The 16,985-nt window shown below is 40.6% G+C and overlaps 1 protein-coding gene across 2 annotated transcripts in view; it reads left to right on the plus strand.

Moving 5' to 3' along the window:
- Positions 1-631: 631 nt before the first annotated feature.
- LOC135200190 (TOX high mobility group box family member 2-like) overlaps positions 632-16,985 on the plus strand; it is a 1,058,689-nt gene continuing 1,042,335 nt past the window's right edge. For both annotated transcript variants that reach the window (XM_064228571.1, XM_064228575.1), the window contains exon 1: positions 632-893. The gene's annotated coding sequence lies outside the window, so the exon portion shown is untranslated. The remainder of the gene's footprint in view (positions 894-16,985) is intronic.

Below are 16,985 nucleotides of genomic sequence, written 5' to 3' on the forward strand. Positions count from 1 at the left end.
TGATTATTGGCCTGTATTCTCGTCATTTGCAATATTCATTTATTTTCCCCCATATGATAATGACTGAATAAAGAATCGCCAATGTATGAAGCAGTAGACGTTTATCCAGCGATTTGTTGGATCTTGATTGATACACAGGATGCAGACGATAACAGTGACAACAGGTAGGTTTACTTGGTATTAAAGGTAATTCAAAGCTTTTTAGAATGTTAATAAAAAGTGACTGTGATTAACTTTCTTTGCAGTGGTATTGTAAATGCATTTTATGTTTAGACCCATATAACAGTCTCATCAGTTAATGCGGCAGCATGTAAGAACCCATGTAATGATAGACATTTAGGTTTTCCTGTTGATTTATTCTTACGGCAAATGATCTTGATACTGTAAAGGAAAGTGTATATTTTTATATATACGTTAGATTTTTCTGATGGTTGAAGGAATATAAAAAAAATGTAGGCGAGGGTGGAGTCAGTGGTAAGGAAATGTGGCAAGTTGGCAACTCCGTCACTTGACTCGCTTCATATGGCAGTATAGAGTTACTACAGTAGTAGTTCGTCCCGTTGTGTCGTGTGTAAATTTTGTGTGTGTGTTGTGTTGACGTTAGCCTAGTGTTTTGTATTGGTACACCTTTGGTGCCAAGTCTTCAGACCTTGATTTTCACAAATCCGTGATTCAAACACTTGACCTTCAGTTAGTGATAATATTACATTAGTATCTGGTGTCCTAGCAGTTTTGGTTTGATGGTGGTTACTTATGGATTCGCCTTGGCTGCCACTCTTAGGTTCTTGAAGAGACCACAAATCGCTATTTCAGAAATAATCCTCATTTGAGAATGAGAAGTAAAGTATTTTTATTCTCATTCGTGGATCTAGCAAAACAAGATCATATGTTCGGTAAGTAGTTGTAATAGTTTGTGGTGTCTGGAATATCATAGGCCTAGGCGTACTGGTAAAATTGCGGATTAGCCTATATTAGCCATGTACCTGGTCAGATTATCGCCATTCCACTGAGATATTTACTGTACCATATGCTTTCGTTCATGTTGAAATCTTTTGTTTATGTTTATGATAGGTGTTTACCGCCATTCGTTTATGTTTATGACATTTAGCTACCGGCTGTGTTTTTGCCATCATCCCAGAGGGGATGGTACTAAACACGGCTCCCATTACCATATTGGCGAGCTAGAGCGAACATTCAGATTGTCCGGTAGCATGTTATAAAATGTTTGATAAAACTACAAAACAACTCATAGCTTATACTTATGTACTAACTTATATAGCCCGGTGTTGCTGATGAAGATGGTGTAGATTATTGGTGGTCACTTAGGCTATTATTAACCTCACATCTTTATTAGGACCCTTTGGGGTATTTCTACAGAAGCAATCCATGGTGGCTTAGACTATGGCAATTGTCTGTTTCCTATGTTATTTTAGTTCCTGTACAAGATTTAAAGTAATATCCATTTGACCGGCTGTAATAAGTAGAAATTTACCTTTTCCTTTGAAAGTTACATAATAGCCGTACCAAACTCAAAGGTAAATTAAAGTTTAGTTCTAACCAAAGGAAAAAAATATTCCTTTCAAACCCTTGTAAAGCAACTAAAATAACATAGAAATGTCAATTGCCATAGTCTAAGTACCGAAGAATGGTCCTATAGGACGGTACCAAGTATTCGTTACGGTGAGGGAAAATGAAAATGTGAACACAGCCGCCATATTTGAACCCCCCAAACCACCACGGAGCCATATGTTCACTATATGGGGGGCGGGGTAACGCACTGGGGTGGGCGGGTAAGGGGTTGGTGGAAGGTACGAGTTGTCTTAGCAGCACCCACTGAATAGTAACAGAGACCTTAACGTAACTTTCGGCAAAAGCCTAACTCTCACTTAACTAAAAAATAATAATTAAGAATAATGTTTGGACCTTACCTTAAAGGGGTGGAGGGTACAAAGCAGCAGCTTGCCTTAAGAATGCGTGGAGGCGGGTCTTGGTTCTACAAAATGCAGCTTGAATTAAGCAACAGCCAAGTACCCGACGAAGTTGTACATTCTCCTCCCGTATCTTGGAGTCGACTGCCGGAGTTCCTCCACCTCCTCTTGATAGTATTAATATGGGCACCGTTTCGGGGTCCACAAAGTTCATCGAGTGGTTGACTGTCAAGTGGACTAACCTTCATCTCCCAGGCAGTCATAAGCCCTCCAACAGTCAGAAATAATAGTGGTACCCAGCACAATGTATTCTTTGATAACTGCAAGCAGAGTCCCACTCATCCTGTTGGGTTACAAACGCGGGAACAACGAAAAACTCCTGGTCTGCCTGCAGATAGCACCGAACACCCCACTGCCCTTCGATGAGGCGACCTACGTTGTATTTTCTTTTCTTCTCCCAAACTTTGCCTCATTGATTTCACAATTGTGCACCGGGCCCACCAATTTGCTTCTTCTGTTGGAAGCACCAATTAACTATGACCTGAAATAAAAGTCAGTGTTAGGGGAGGTAATTAAGTAGGGCATATTTCATAATAATATAAAGCAGGTTGTGTATTAGAGAGAGGGAGGGGGGGAGAGAGAGTGAGGGAGAAGGAGGGGGTAAGAATGAAAAAGGGTGAGGGATAAGCAAAAAATACCTTACCAGGAGAAGCTGGCCCAATCATTAATTGTTGAGTCCGACCGTCCAAGTTCTGTTCTCGCAACCTTGTAAGAAAAAAAATCACTCGCATACAGGTATGCGAAGAACAGAGCTGTCTCAACATCAAGGTGGGACCCAGAGAACCAAGTGCCCTTAAGCAAGGAAAAGTAGTAAGAACAGCGTTTCTTCGCTTTCTTTACTATGCGGTCAATAAGATCCGGTCACACCTAAAGGTAGACGTGGAGGGAAAAATACCAATTATAAACCTCAAAACATGAAAATATGGAGTAGGTCATAAATGGTATAGGTGTAATATATTGCCATTAATCCAGGGCTGGGTCATATCATGGTTACATGTAGAAACCAACAAACTACTCGTAAGGTATTTACCTGAAGCACTTCTTTTGCAAATTTGGTGGCACTCATTCCCACAATGGGGCAGAAGGCCTGCTTCCTCAGGAGGCCATGGTCCTGGCATAAACAGATCAGCCGTTCATAATTACCTGAGTAATAGGCAGAGAAATCTTTGTAACTCAATGGGGCAAAAGACCTGCTTTCTCAGGAGGCCGTGGTCCTGGCATAAACCGATTAGTCGTTCATAATACCTGAGTAATAGGCGAGAAATCTTTGTAACTCATGTAACAATTGCTACATGAAGTTGGCAAAGAGTTCCTGCTGAGGGGCTGGGGCGAGCGTGAAGTTGATGCACCAGTCGAAGTCATGGCGGCAGATTCAACAGTGTTGGAGTTCTACGGTTAGGAGGTGGTAGGAGGCCGGACCGAACAAAACAGGGTAGGGGGGAGGTGGGGTGGAAGTAGTAAAAATGCTTTGATGCTATTGGTTGAGGCAGGGTGGGGCTGAGGTAAAATGTACAAGCACTTAACAAAATAAGTTGGCAATGTTAAGGAAATGGGTAGTTAGGGAACTAAATGTAAATGTGGGATGGGTTCAAAATATGAATTAATACAAATACATTTATAACGGGCCCAGGAGGGGGTAGGATTTAAGTCCTGGGTGGTAAATATGTAATAGGGCCTAAAGTTGTAATAAATTGTAAATAGGGCTAAAGTTGTTTTTAATAAATTGTAAATACAAAATAAAGGTTACCCCATTTCTTCCCAATTAGAATCCCCACAAACTATTGAACTTGTATTGAAATGTATTTTGCCTGACCAGGGGGGTGGTTGGGCCTGCTGTACCCCCCCCTTAAAGAACCAACCAACCTATCATAAAACCTAACCTAGTAGGGACTTAACCTAGTAGGAAATGTTGCCTGACCCCGTACCCCCCCTTAAAGGCCTAACTTAACCTAGGTAAGGTAATGTAAACCTAACCTAACCAAAATACCTAGTAGGGAACTTAACCTAGAGGGGATGTGCCTTCACCCCCAACCCCCGTACCCCCCTTGAAGACCTAGCCTAACCCTAGTAAGGAATGTAACCTAACAAACCAAACCTAACCTACCTAACCTAGTAGGGAAGTTAACCTAGTAGGGAATTCGTACCCCCCATAAAGGCCTAACCTAACCTAACCTAGTAAGGAATGTAACCTAACCAAACCTAACCTAGTAGGTAACCGAGTAGGGAATGTAACCTAACCAACCTAACCTAACCTAACCTAGTAGGGAATGTTGCCTGACTGGGGGGGCGCGGGGTTCGCCCCCCTTACCCCCCCTTAAAGGCCTAACCTATCCTAGTAAGGAATGTAACCTAACCAACCTAACCTAGTAGGGAACTTAAAATAGTAGGGAATATGCCTGACCGGGGGCATGAAGGCCTAACCTAACAAGTAGGAATGTAACCTAACCAAACCAAACCTAGTAGGTAACTAGTAGGGAATGTTGCCTGAACCGGGGGGGGGCGTACCCCCCTTAAAGGCCTAAACCTAACCTAGTATGAAGGTAACCTAACAGTAGGGAATGTAACCTAACCAACTTAACCTAACCTAACCTAACCTAGTAGGACTTGCCTGACCGGGGGGCCTTAAAAGGCCCAACCTAAACCTAGTAAAGGAAGTAGCTTAACCAACCTAACCTGTTGGGAAAGTAAACTAACCTAACCTAACCTAGTAGGGAATTAACCTAGTAGGGGGCAATGTTGCTGACCGGGCGTACCCCCCCTTAAAGGCCTAACCTAACCTAGTAAGGAATGTAACCTAACCAACTTAACCTAGTAGGGAATGTAACCTAACCAACCTAACCTAATAGGGAATTTAACCTAGTAGGGAATGTTGCCCTGACTGGGGGGCGTACCCCCCTTAAGGCCTAACCTAACCTAGTAAGGAATGTAACCTAACCAACCTAACCTAACCTAACCTAGTAGGGAACTTAACCTAGAAGGGTTGTTGCCTGACCGGTACACCCCTTAAAGGCTCCTAACCATAACCTAGTAAGGAATGTAACCTAACCAACCTAACCTAACCTAACCTAGTAGGGATGTTGCCTGACCGGGGGGGCTTCATCCCCCTATACCCCCCCCTTGAAGACCTAACCTAACCTAGTAAGGAATGTAACCTAACCAACCTAACCTAACCTAACCTAACCTAGCAGGTAACTTAACCTAGTAAGGGAATATTGCCTGAACGGGGGGCTTTGCCCCACTGTACTACCCCTTAAAGGCCTAACCTAACCTAGTAAGGAATGTAACCTAACCAAACCTAACCTAGTAGGTACCTAGTGGGGAATGTAAACTAACTAACCTAACCTAACCTAGTACGAATGTTGCCTGACCTGGGGGGGGCAGAGGCCCCCCCCCCGTACCCCACCCACCCTTGAAGAACTAACCAACCTAGCCTCCCCCCCCCCAACCGGGTACCCCCTTCAAGGAAGTAAAACTAGTAGGTAAACCAACATATAACAACTAAACCTAGTAGGGTATGTTGCCTAACTGGGGGGGATTCGCCCCCAGTAGGTAAAATGACATTTAAACCTAACTTTGAAGGGTGTGGAAGTGTTGTAAAATGTTTAAAAGTAACCATACATAACTGCATAACAGTAAGGAACTGGAAGGGAGGTGTAAAAATGTAGTTTTTATAATAATAATGGCAAACTATATATTTAAATGTAGGTTTTATGATAATAATAATGGCAAACTTTAATCTAGGTATTGGTATGGGTGAGAAATGCATTATAAATGGTGTAACGTAAAGAGCCAGTTGTGAATACTGGAAAGGGGAGGGATTGAGTTGTGTTATAAATCATATAGGGATGTGTATGTAATATGCAACGCAATGTGCAATTTCACGTAACAGGTGGGTCGTAGGTATCGAAACGTCCTAAAACCATAGTTCTAGTATCAACACATAGGCATTTTTAGGTGTCTCTCATTATAACATAATATTCAAAATTATATATGGGTGAAATTATTAGGTGGGGAATATTTCAGAACAGTTATTATACAAATACTATGAAAAAAGAAAAAGGAATAAAAACACTAGAATTCATATAACATGTTTAATAAACAAATTAGGTAAATGCTTTTATGTAAACTCAACGTATGGTTACCAGCCAGGGTTCCCAGATGACACCACTACCAACCAGCCAAAGTTCTACCATGAAACCAGCCAAAATCCCGCCAAATGAAAATCCAAACCAACCCAAATAACCGCCAATATGTGCGTTATATTTACCTTTTATAAATGCATATTTTTTATCATATGATATGCGTGTATAGCGGCATCATTTTTAGTTTACATAATATAAACTAATATAAGAATACAGGAGAAAAAAGACGAGAAGGAATTGAAATTTTGAAATGAGGCTCGCTCTCCGAGAATCCGGCGGCCTGTTTTGTGGTCGTCTGGTGTGTATGTGATTTTTTTGTTATTCCATCTACATATTTTGCTTAAATGTTACCAAGTTTTTACTGAAAACCTATTCAGTGATAAGTGATAAATGTGGGAAATACCACAATAACACGGCAAAAACTCCCCCCAAGTGGTTTCTACCCACCCAAAACCCCGGTTCCCACTGGGGGTCCCCCTTACTAGTAGATAGAGTTGGGGTTTTGTCCCCACCCAAAAACCTCGGTTCCCAATGGGGGTCCTTTACCGTAGGATAGAGTTCAAAGGTAAATTAGTGTCGTCCGAATAAATATTACTTCAAATATTTGTTCAGGAGGTAAAACTGCATAAAACCGCAACTGCCATACTCTGGGCCGCCGCGGATAGGTACACTAGTCTACCCCCTTTGGGACCGGAGGGTTATGGGTGGGGTAAAACATAGTGGGAAAGAACGGACATGTTATTTTGATGGCCATCTTGGAATGGTTCCTTGCATATACAAGGCATATGGGAGCCATATGTTCAAGAAGGGATTGGCTAAGGAAATCCATTATAAAAGGAACTATACTTACTTAACTTAACTGAGAAGGCCGTGTTACTTAAGGTTGCAATTAATGTTCAGTTATAACCCTCTGGTGAAGGAAACGGTATTTCTACAGAAGCACTCCACACGGACTGCAGGACGTAACTGCAGATACGACATCCACTAGGGATCGGGCCGTCCATTGTATTTCGTCGTGTTTAGTACTGGACCCTGGGGGTTAATTACAGTCGTCCGAATAAATATTACTAAAAATTCTTGTTCAGTAAGTAAAACTGCATAGAAAAACTGCAGCTGCCATAGTCTAGGCCCCCGCCGCGGATAAGTACCCTAGATCTACCAAGGAAACTCCACTTTTACCAAAAGTTCCCCAATAACACTGCATATGTGCAGTAGCATTTTGGAGTTCCTCGTTGGACGAATGTTTTTTGTGCTCGGCTACCGAGCCGGTGGTCCAAAGTTCGATTCTCTGCTCTGCCAACGTGGAATCTGAGGAATTTATTTCTGTGATAGAAATTAATTTTTTGGTATAATGTGGCTCTCGGATCCCACAATAAGCTCTAGGTCCCATTGCTAGGTGACCAATTGGTTCCTAGCTACATGAAACTATCTAATCTTTGGGCCAGCCCTAGGAGAGCTGTTAATTAGCTCAGTGGTCTAGTAAAACTAAGACATACTTAACTTAAAGTAGCATTTTGGAATGGCCAGCTTACAATAACATATAAGCTCTGAGGTTAATTACAGTCCACTGCCAAAAAATAATGGTAAATTCTTTATAGGCAACCAAAATACTACAGAAAAATTAAATTTCCAAGGTATTAAGCTGTGTGGAGTTATACATACTACTATACAGTGGAACCTCAACATAAGAAAGTCCCTACTTATGAAAAATCCAAGTTACGAAAGCTAAGACGAAGATTTTTATGCTTCTGTATACAAAAATAATTCATGTCCTGAAAGGGTGTACTGTAAAGTTCGAGAGTCACCCGGACCGCTGAGAACAATTTTAAAACTCGTGCGCCGCCAACTGAGTAGACTCACCACCATCCTCACGCTCTCCCATGCCTCTACGTAAAGGCGTTGTTCAGCCGCTTCGTTGCATCAGTGTCATCGTGCGCATGCGGAATTAGTTCACATATACCTATTTTGTTAGTTAACGTAAATTCGTGTTAGTGATTTTGCTTTCTGCTTGTGTACTTTATCGTGTTGTGTGTAAACTCAATTAACTTAACTAGCCATGGGTCCCAAGAATGTTGCTGAAGTTCACGGAATGAAGAGAATGCTTTCTATGGAGACTAAGATGGAGATAATTAAGAAGTATGAAGCTGGCATGCAGTTGAGTGTGATCGCTAAGGAATACGGCCGAAATCCATCGACGATAGGCACCATCCCTTAAGCAGAGGAAGCCATCAAGCAGCTACACCTTCCAAGGGCGTGACTATTTTGTCCAACAAGAGGAGCCACGTGCATGATGAGATGGAGAGGCTGCTTCTTGTATGGATTAAAGACAAAGAAATCGCTGGCGATACGATAACGTAGACAGCAATTTGCCATAAGGCCAGCGTTATTTTTGGTGATCTGATTGCCCAGGCCGAAGACAACTGAGGAGAAGGGACATCAACGCAACGGCAACCCCAGACTTCAAGGCTTCTCTGGGGTCGTTTGATAAATTCCGTAAATGGACTGACATCCATTCAGTGGTGAAGAATCGAAATTTATGGTAAAAAAAAAAAAAAAAAAAAATGTAAAAGTATAAAAAAGTGAAAAAAAAGGTAAAAATCAAAAAAGAAAAAAAATGAAATTTTTAGTTTAAGTTTTTTTGTTAAGTTATTGTTTTTTTTTGCCATTTGTAATGTCTTTCATGAAGTTTAGTGTTAATGTTTCTGCCCATTTTTGATGTGTTTCGTAAAATTAAGTGTTCATGTTTTCTGCCATTGGTCCTCCTCCTCCTCTGTCGCTACTTTCGGAGATCGCCTCACTCGAAAGGTAAGGTTCCACATTTTACTACATACGTATGTACATGTTCGTACAGTATTTCTTGTACCATGTACACCAATACACTTGATTTACTGGTATAGTATAGGTTATGTTAGGTATTGAATGGTCCAATTTATTGGTCAATTTAGCTTTATTATAGAATTTACTGTGGTGTTTTTATAGGGTTTGGAACGAATTAGGCAATTTACATGTAAAACAAGGTTTGAGATATGAAAAAATCAGGTTACGAAGGCCGCTTTGGAACGGATTAATTTTGTATACTGAGGCACTACTGTACATCTACCAAGTATTTGATTAATTTCTCAGCAAACGCAATTCATAATCACCGTGTTAGATTTTACTTTTGACCAGTAGGCCAAATCGTATTTCAGGATTTGATTTTCAACTTTAATGTGTATTTTGACCATTTGGGACTTTTCATTTTGGCAGTAAATTAGTTGTTGTAGAGGTACAAGAGACCATCTCTACTGTACAAGTATTTGATTAATTTCTCAGCAAAAACGCAATTCATAATCACAGATTTTTCGCTAGATCTTTTGACCAGTAGGCCAATCGTATTCAGAATTTGATCAACTTTAAATGTTATTTTGACCATTTGGGACTTTTGCATTTTGGCAGTATTAGGTTTGTTTTTTTTTTTAATTTGTAGCAGGCTACAGAAATTAGTTGTTGTAGAGGTACAAGAGACCATCTCTACTGTACAATTATTGGGTACCACAATTAAAACCATGGTTTTGGGTTGTATAGTAACGTAACCTAACCTAACCCGGATGCTTGCCTAACCTAACCAGGATACTTGGTTCTTACCTGGTTGGGGTGGGCTTTGCCCAACTGAACCAGATGAAAACTAAAGATGTAATAGGCTTTTGATATAGGCTAACCTAACCAACTTAACCTACAATGCCGGGACCTTACTTGGCTGGGGACTTTGCCTCTTGAGCCCCATCTGACATAACTTTGGTCACCAGATCTTGCCATACTTAGTGTGTGGTGTCTCTTTAAGAACATTGGGTAACCCTTAATCTTGGTCTTAACTTGAAGCAGAATCTTGTGGAATTTAAAATACTTTTTTTACTGTGTTTTCCCCATTTCATCTGCCACCCCCACCCAACTCAAAACCTTAGTCTCCAATTGTGGTCTCCCATATTCGTAGGGTACAGTATTAGATGGACCCTACATCTCTCAAACTACTAAGTTTGCCACTGAATGTTTGTTGAAAACTAAATTTTAACATGAAATTTAGCAGTACAACTGAAATAATTTGTAAATCTTTACTTAAAACCATAATTGCATTCCAAAGGTAAAAATATGTTTTTTATATGTTATAATGGGTGCCTTGAATATCTGTGACATTTCTTTTGTTAGTAAATGAGTAGTTTTAAATGCTGGACCCTTTTATCATAATGGGGAAGCAGGGTTTTTGGGCAGGTGAAAGTGCAAGCAAGACTGTATGTGACCTCACCTAACCTAAGGCACCAAGTCCTTTCCTGGCCAAGGGCTTGCCTAACCAAACTTAGGCCACTGTAAGTAAACATAATTAGAATTGAACTCCCAAACTAACCAAACCTACACACACTATAACTTGACTAACTTACTAGGTTGCTGTCTATCCTAACCCACACCTAATCTAACCTAGGGTACCAAGCCCTCACTTTTTCATGGGGCTTTGCCCCACAGGGTCCCTCACTAAAAAAATGTAGGTTACCAGGCTTTGAGTTACTTAGTTTGTAATGTTGCTTTAAGAATTCTTCACTAAACTTTACCTTCTTCACAATTTGAACATGCAGAAGTATTGTGGGGATGCTAGACAACATCTTCATATTTCACAATTTTGTATTTTCCCCAACCCAAGAACCCTGGTTTCCAATTGTGTTCCCCATAATTCTAGGACATAAGAGTGGTCCAGTGTATCTAAAACTATGGCTACTAGTTCGCTACCAAAATTACTCAGGAACATTAAAAACACACTGAAACTTTTAAAATATCATAGTCATTGTTAAATTGAACATATTGCATGTTGAAAACTGGGAGGAGTAAGAAAACACGTGGGTACTTTGATATGAAGTTTAGTTTTAAGTGGTTAAAAAAAAATAGGTAGTCAATACAAAACTGAAACTTATAAAAAAAAAGATTGATGAACCCCACGTAAATAGCGCTTGCACAACAAGTATTTATAACCTCCCCTTGTCTAAGAACTAATGGAATGGATCACCCTCAAAACTGGACTTGAGAAAAGCTATGGTCTAGCGTCATTGTTAAATTGAATATTTGCATGTTGAAAACTGGGAGGAGTAAGAAAACACTTGGATACTTTGACATAATGTTTAGTTTTAAGTGGTTAAAAAAAATTGATTGTTATTACATAACTGAAACTTATTAAAAAGATTGATGAACCCCATGTAAATAGCACATACATATACCTAATTTGAGAAAAAAGCCAAATTAATCATGAGTCAACAATTTCAATGTATTAGCATGGAATTAAAATATATTAATCTTCTGTAATTACTGTATTATTGTTTTCCAGATAACATTTTTTCATTGTTGTTGGTGCAAACCACTTGTTTATGTTTCCATTCTCCAAGTATCTACATAATGATTAGTGGATACACATTGAGAGACTAGAGTACTGTTGTGTGAAGAAATATAAAACTAGAGAAATGCACTTAAAGCGATTGTCAATTATGTAAAAATCACAAGCAGGTTTCTTGGAAAATGATTTGGATTATATGTGTGATTAGTAATATAGTAGTAACAAAGAGAAAATTTGAAAGGATGGAGCAGTATATGTAGATTATGCAGATACTCATTGTACCATTACACAACCCTAACCTAATCAGTGGACTCCCTTTTAAAAAATAAAGGGGGGGGGGGGGGGGAAAATGGGAAAAGGTACTAATTTAGGTACAGTTGTTACAGGGATGCAAACTAACTTCCCTAACCTAGCGTAATATACCTAGCATTATCCCAGATTCCTGCATAGCTGGTTTCAGAAATCGTAGTAACGGTAACATGAAAATTTTTTCCAATTCTTTTGGTTCATTACTTCAGTGTTATTAAACAGTAAGAACAGCGAGTTTTTGTGGTTCAGGGGCATAAGGTTATATTCAGTTGGGACATTCAAGCCAATATTAGCATTGTGAGTGCTAATAGCTAAAATCTGCGAATACTTAAAACATCAATAAATGCCCTTGGAAATGCCTCATTTGATTAGTTCGAAAATCAACAAAGGAAAAAACCTGCTAAAAATCTTTTATACCCGAGTTATTTAATGTGGTTTTATCACAAAAAGTGCATTTATCATGAAAATAGGTAAATTACAGTAATTTGTGAATATTTCTCTGAGAAAAATACTACGAATAGGCAAATTATCTGCGAACGGTGGGTATCTGTTTCATAGACAAGTCCACAAATCCAGAACCACGAATAGGCGGGGGTTAGCTGTAGTTATGGAGTACTGTGAAAAAAAAAAGTTTTAAAATTTGTTCATGACAGTTGGTGTAGCTTCAAGATTGACAGCCTCAACATTTAAAAGCTAGAAAGGAAGGGATAATGGGATGGTTCTGAAAATATTTGTAAACTTGGGAGTAAAAAGATGGCTATCTTTATTGGATTAAAAAAAAACAATCAATCTACTTTATATGACTTATAAAGATTAACATGTTGAATATTGAATGATACTTGGTTTTACCTTTGATTCTAAGTTTTTGTTAATCCATTTTAAACTCCTGTTGTTCTGTCAGGAGAATTAAGTTTTGATACACTGTTGGACCTTTGCTGTCAAATTGTCGATATGTGGTCCAGTCAGCAGGCTATTCTTGATGCTAGTGTTTTGAGTTTGAAATGAGGTATACTGTAATATTACTTGTAGAGTGTTTTATGCAATTGCCCTTGTTTTTGTTTTTTAAAGTTATTTTTTGAATGAATCTTAACTCTCTCTTATGATAGCAGTATTTCCTGTGTCAGGTGGGATGGACTATAGAGGGTGAAAAGTAAAAAAATTATTTTATTGTATTGTTTTACCAAAACAATTACTATAGCAATAGGTTCCCTACACAGCAGACCAAAATTCAAACTTCGCGGTGGCGCCGACATCACCGATGTAGGTGACGTCACATCCCGCCACTCTAGGGAGGAATAGGTACAACACCCAGGTGTAATCAATGCATTTCTCTGCGGCTCTTTAGTTAACATCGGTGGTCAGTGTGGACTTTTTTTTCTTTATTGCTGGATGGTTGTTGACTCTCTTTTGATGAAGTACTCAATTGTGTTTTTGTTAGTTGTTTGTTATCAATTAGTTGTCTTTTGACTGCAATTATTTGTGGCATTTTGTAGCTGTCATGTTAGATTCTAGCACTTCAGGATTTAGGTTCTGTGGCGGAGGGTGCAGAGCTAGGATGAAGGTTAAACCTATTGACAACCCACATCAAAGTGTACCTATAAAAATGTAGGGGTAATAGTGTGAGTGACAAGTGTAAAGATTGGAGTGACAATCAATGGAAGGTTTTTCTTTCTCACTCTGATAAGCTTGTAAAGGATAGGAAGAGGAAGGCAGCTGTTAGAGCTGAGAGTAAGTCTAGTGTAGCCTCTTCTGCTTCTCCTGCAGATCTAGCTGTTTCTGTTTCCTCTCCTCCTCCTCTAGCTGTGTCTCCGATCTTCAGTCCTCCTCCTCCTCCTCCTCCTTCCTTCCTCCTCCTCCTCCGTCCTCCTCCTCCTCCTCCTCCTCCTCCTCCTCCTCCTCCTTTTACTCCTTTACCAGGGGCTTCCCGTGTAATTTCTTTTGATACCATTGCCAGCCTTGAATCTAGGTTCGAGAAGAAGTCTGATGTTCTAGCTATGCAAGTATGGAATTAGGTTTATCAGTCAAGGGATTTTTTTTTTTTTTAGAAAGGCTAACAGTGAAGTGCCGAGTGCTAGTGCAAGTGTTCTCTGAGGAGGTGGCTGTTTGTCCTGCCAGTCTTCTGGACAAAGGTACCTGTCCCCACTCCCCCGCTTCGGGAGAAACATACCGGAGGATCCAAGGGAGACTGATGGGGTTTGCCCACAAGCAGTCGATCCTGTAGTGCACCAGCAGGAGTCGACAGAACACAGTTGGAAAGTGTTTTTTTTTTTTTTTTTTTTTTTTTTTTTTTTTTTTTTTTTTTGGCTGCTGCCCCTTTGTCATCAGAGTTGAGCGATTCCTTCCCATGAGGCGTCTTAAGTTGCGTAGTTCATCAGTTTAGTGTCCATTGAGAAAGTATGCAACTGCAAGAGATTTCTTCCCTCCTCCTGTTAGAAGTCTAAAGAAGCAGGTTACGGTCCAAATCCTTCTTGTGTTGTGACTTCCACTTCTTAGCGACATGTTTCCGACTTCAAACATCTTGGACCCTCAAGTACGTAGGCCGTTGTGTTTTGGCGCCTTCAAAGCGTTCAACGCCTGTACATTCATCAAATGTACCTTCGACTTCTCTCACAATGTTTTCAGTGGGACTTTCTCTTTCTCGTTTCATTGGAGGAGGAAGAACAGGAAGCAGGCTATTTCTGCATCGGCATATTCGAGTTTTCTTCGGTATCTCTTGGATATGTATCCAGATTCTTTGTCGCGGCAGCTCCCAGGTCTCCTGCTTCAATTTTTATGATGAGGAGGAAGCATGTGGATCCTCTGCTTCCTAAATTGGTTTTTGTCTAATGCTTCGAATTATTTGCTTCGTATTGTGGAAGACTGGTTAGCGACCGAGAGGGAGTTAAGGAAGGATTCTTTTGCTTTTCCTCCATCAAAGCTCATTAACAAGAGGTACTGGTTTTATGTCATGGGAGAGGCACCTCCCATGGGAGTATCTGCCTCCTCTCAGGAAGACTTATCTGGTCTTGTAGACATTAATCATAGAGCTGCGTTTTTGGTGGCAGAGGTCTTCTTTTCTTCTCCCGAATTAGATCATTTGGTTAAGAACCTCTTTAAAGTCCTGGAAATTATGAGTTTTCTGGACTGGGTGATTAGAGCTCTTACTTCAAAGATGGAGGGCTTCCCCTCTCTTCCAGAGGACATGGTGTCGGATTGGTTGGGGGTTCTGTCATGTGCTGACAAGCTTCTGATAAGATTGCCTCTCTCTTTGCCTTTGGTACACTTAAGAAGAGAGAACTTTGGTGCTCCTTCGTCACAAAAGGAGTTATTTCTTCCCAGAAGTCTGCTTTGCTTTTCTTGCCATTTGAGAAACCCCATCTGTTTCTGGAAGAAATGGTTAAGGATATTCTTTCAGCATTGGAGAAAAAGTCAACAAATGGATTGTTGGTCCAGTTGACTAAATGCTCAAAAGTCACCTCTGTAACTCTGTCAAGTCTACCTCTCATTTGCAGCAGCCTTTTTGTGGAGGTATACCCAGACCCTTCATCAGACCTCACTCAAACTGCGCCCCCCTTCTAAGTCTATGACAAAACCAGCTTCTAAGCCTTACTTCAAGTGATTTGACTGTCCTTCATCCTCTAGTAGGTGCCAGATTGCACCTGTTTTGGGAAGAGTGGAGTCGCAGAAGGGCAGACCCTTGGGTGGGTTCAAGTTCTTCACCTCAGCTACTACATTCTTTTCAAAGATCCTCCTCCTCTCTCCAATACACCAATCATATTGTCAGCTTACTCTCCAGGCTCAGAGAGGTTTGTAGCTCTGGCCCAAGAGGTGAAAGCTCTCATTCAGAAGGCAGCGGTGGAAGTAGTAGTCAACAAATCGTCACCAGGGTTTTACAACCACTTTTCGTAATCCCCAAGGTATTGGGGGGCTGAAGACCCATGTTGGATATGAGCGACCTGAACTTGTTTGTGTCAAAAACAAAGTTCAATATGGAAACAACTTGCTCTGTCCTAGCTTCGCTTCATCAGGGAGACTGGCTGGTGTCCTTTATTTCCATATTCCGATTCATCTGGAATCAAGGAAATTTCTTCGGGCCACATTTATGGGCAAGGTATTCCCGTTTTTAGCACTGTACTTCGGTCCAGTCGACAGCTCCACAGGTGTTTACTCAAATATTATAGCCTTGGGAAGGGGCTGAATTTCTTGGGTATAAACATGTCACTTTACCTAGACGACTGGCTTATCCACTTCTACTCAGAAAGTCGTTGCATGAAAGATTGAGAGAGGACTCTGCTTGACTCGTTCTCTAGCGATTCTCGACAATAAGAAGAAATCCAAACTGATTCTGACGCAGAGTACATAATCTCCATTTGGGAATGACGTGATACTTTTGCTTTAGCTTTCTCTCCCCAAAAAGAGTAGTCTTGCCTTCAATTAGTGCAGGAGTTCTTGAACCATAGAACTTGTTCTCCCCTCTAGTGGATGAGTCTTCTGGGCACCTTATCGTCGGTGGAGCAATTTGTAAGACTCGGAAGGTCACATATGCGACCCCTTCAATTCTTCCTAATAGTGTTATGGTGCAGGAAGTCTCATCTGGACTTGACGTTTTTAACATCACAAAGGAGATCAAAGAAGACCTGGCGTGGTGGCTCTTGGAACCAAGACTTTTAGAAGGCATTTCCCTTTGTCCTCTCCACCCAACCCTACAGTTCTATTTGGAAGCATCAGATGTAGGTTGGGGAGCTCCGTTGGGAGGGATGAAAGTGTCAGAATTCCCTTCACATCAAAGCAAAGGAGTTGTTAGCAGTCCATCTGGGTCTGCAAGTGTTAATTCACCAGATTACAGGACAAGTGGTAGCACTACATGCGGACAACTCCACCCCATTGTCATACATTTGAAATCAAGGTATAGTTATACTCTCCCTTCCCCCATCCTACATTGACTTTGAAGTGGCAGGAGGCACAACCAAATATCCCAAAAGTGCCGACATCAAAAAACTTGGGTGAAGGGAAAATACTCCAGTCTGCTCTGCTACAGAGACAGTAGCAATAAAGACAGATATGCTTGATTAACAAGTGAACACGCTGAACCTCAGCCCTGAAAAGGCAACAGAGCACCTAAAAGAGACTCGAGAATGGTTAAAAGAAGTTTGAGAATGCCTAAAAGAGGATGAAGACACTTCTAGACTGGAACTGAAATACAGAATTTAGGCCAAA

The sequence above is a fragment of the Macrobrachium nipponense genome, chromosome 26 (assembly GCF_015104395.2).
Source record: "Macrobrachium nipponense isolate FS-2020 chromosome 26, ASM1510439v2, whole genome shotgun sequence".
NCBI classification, from domain to species: Eukaryota; Metazoa; Arthropoda; class Malacostraca; order Decapoda; family Palaemonidae; genus Macrobrachium; species Macrobrachium nipponense.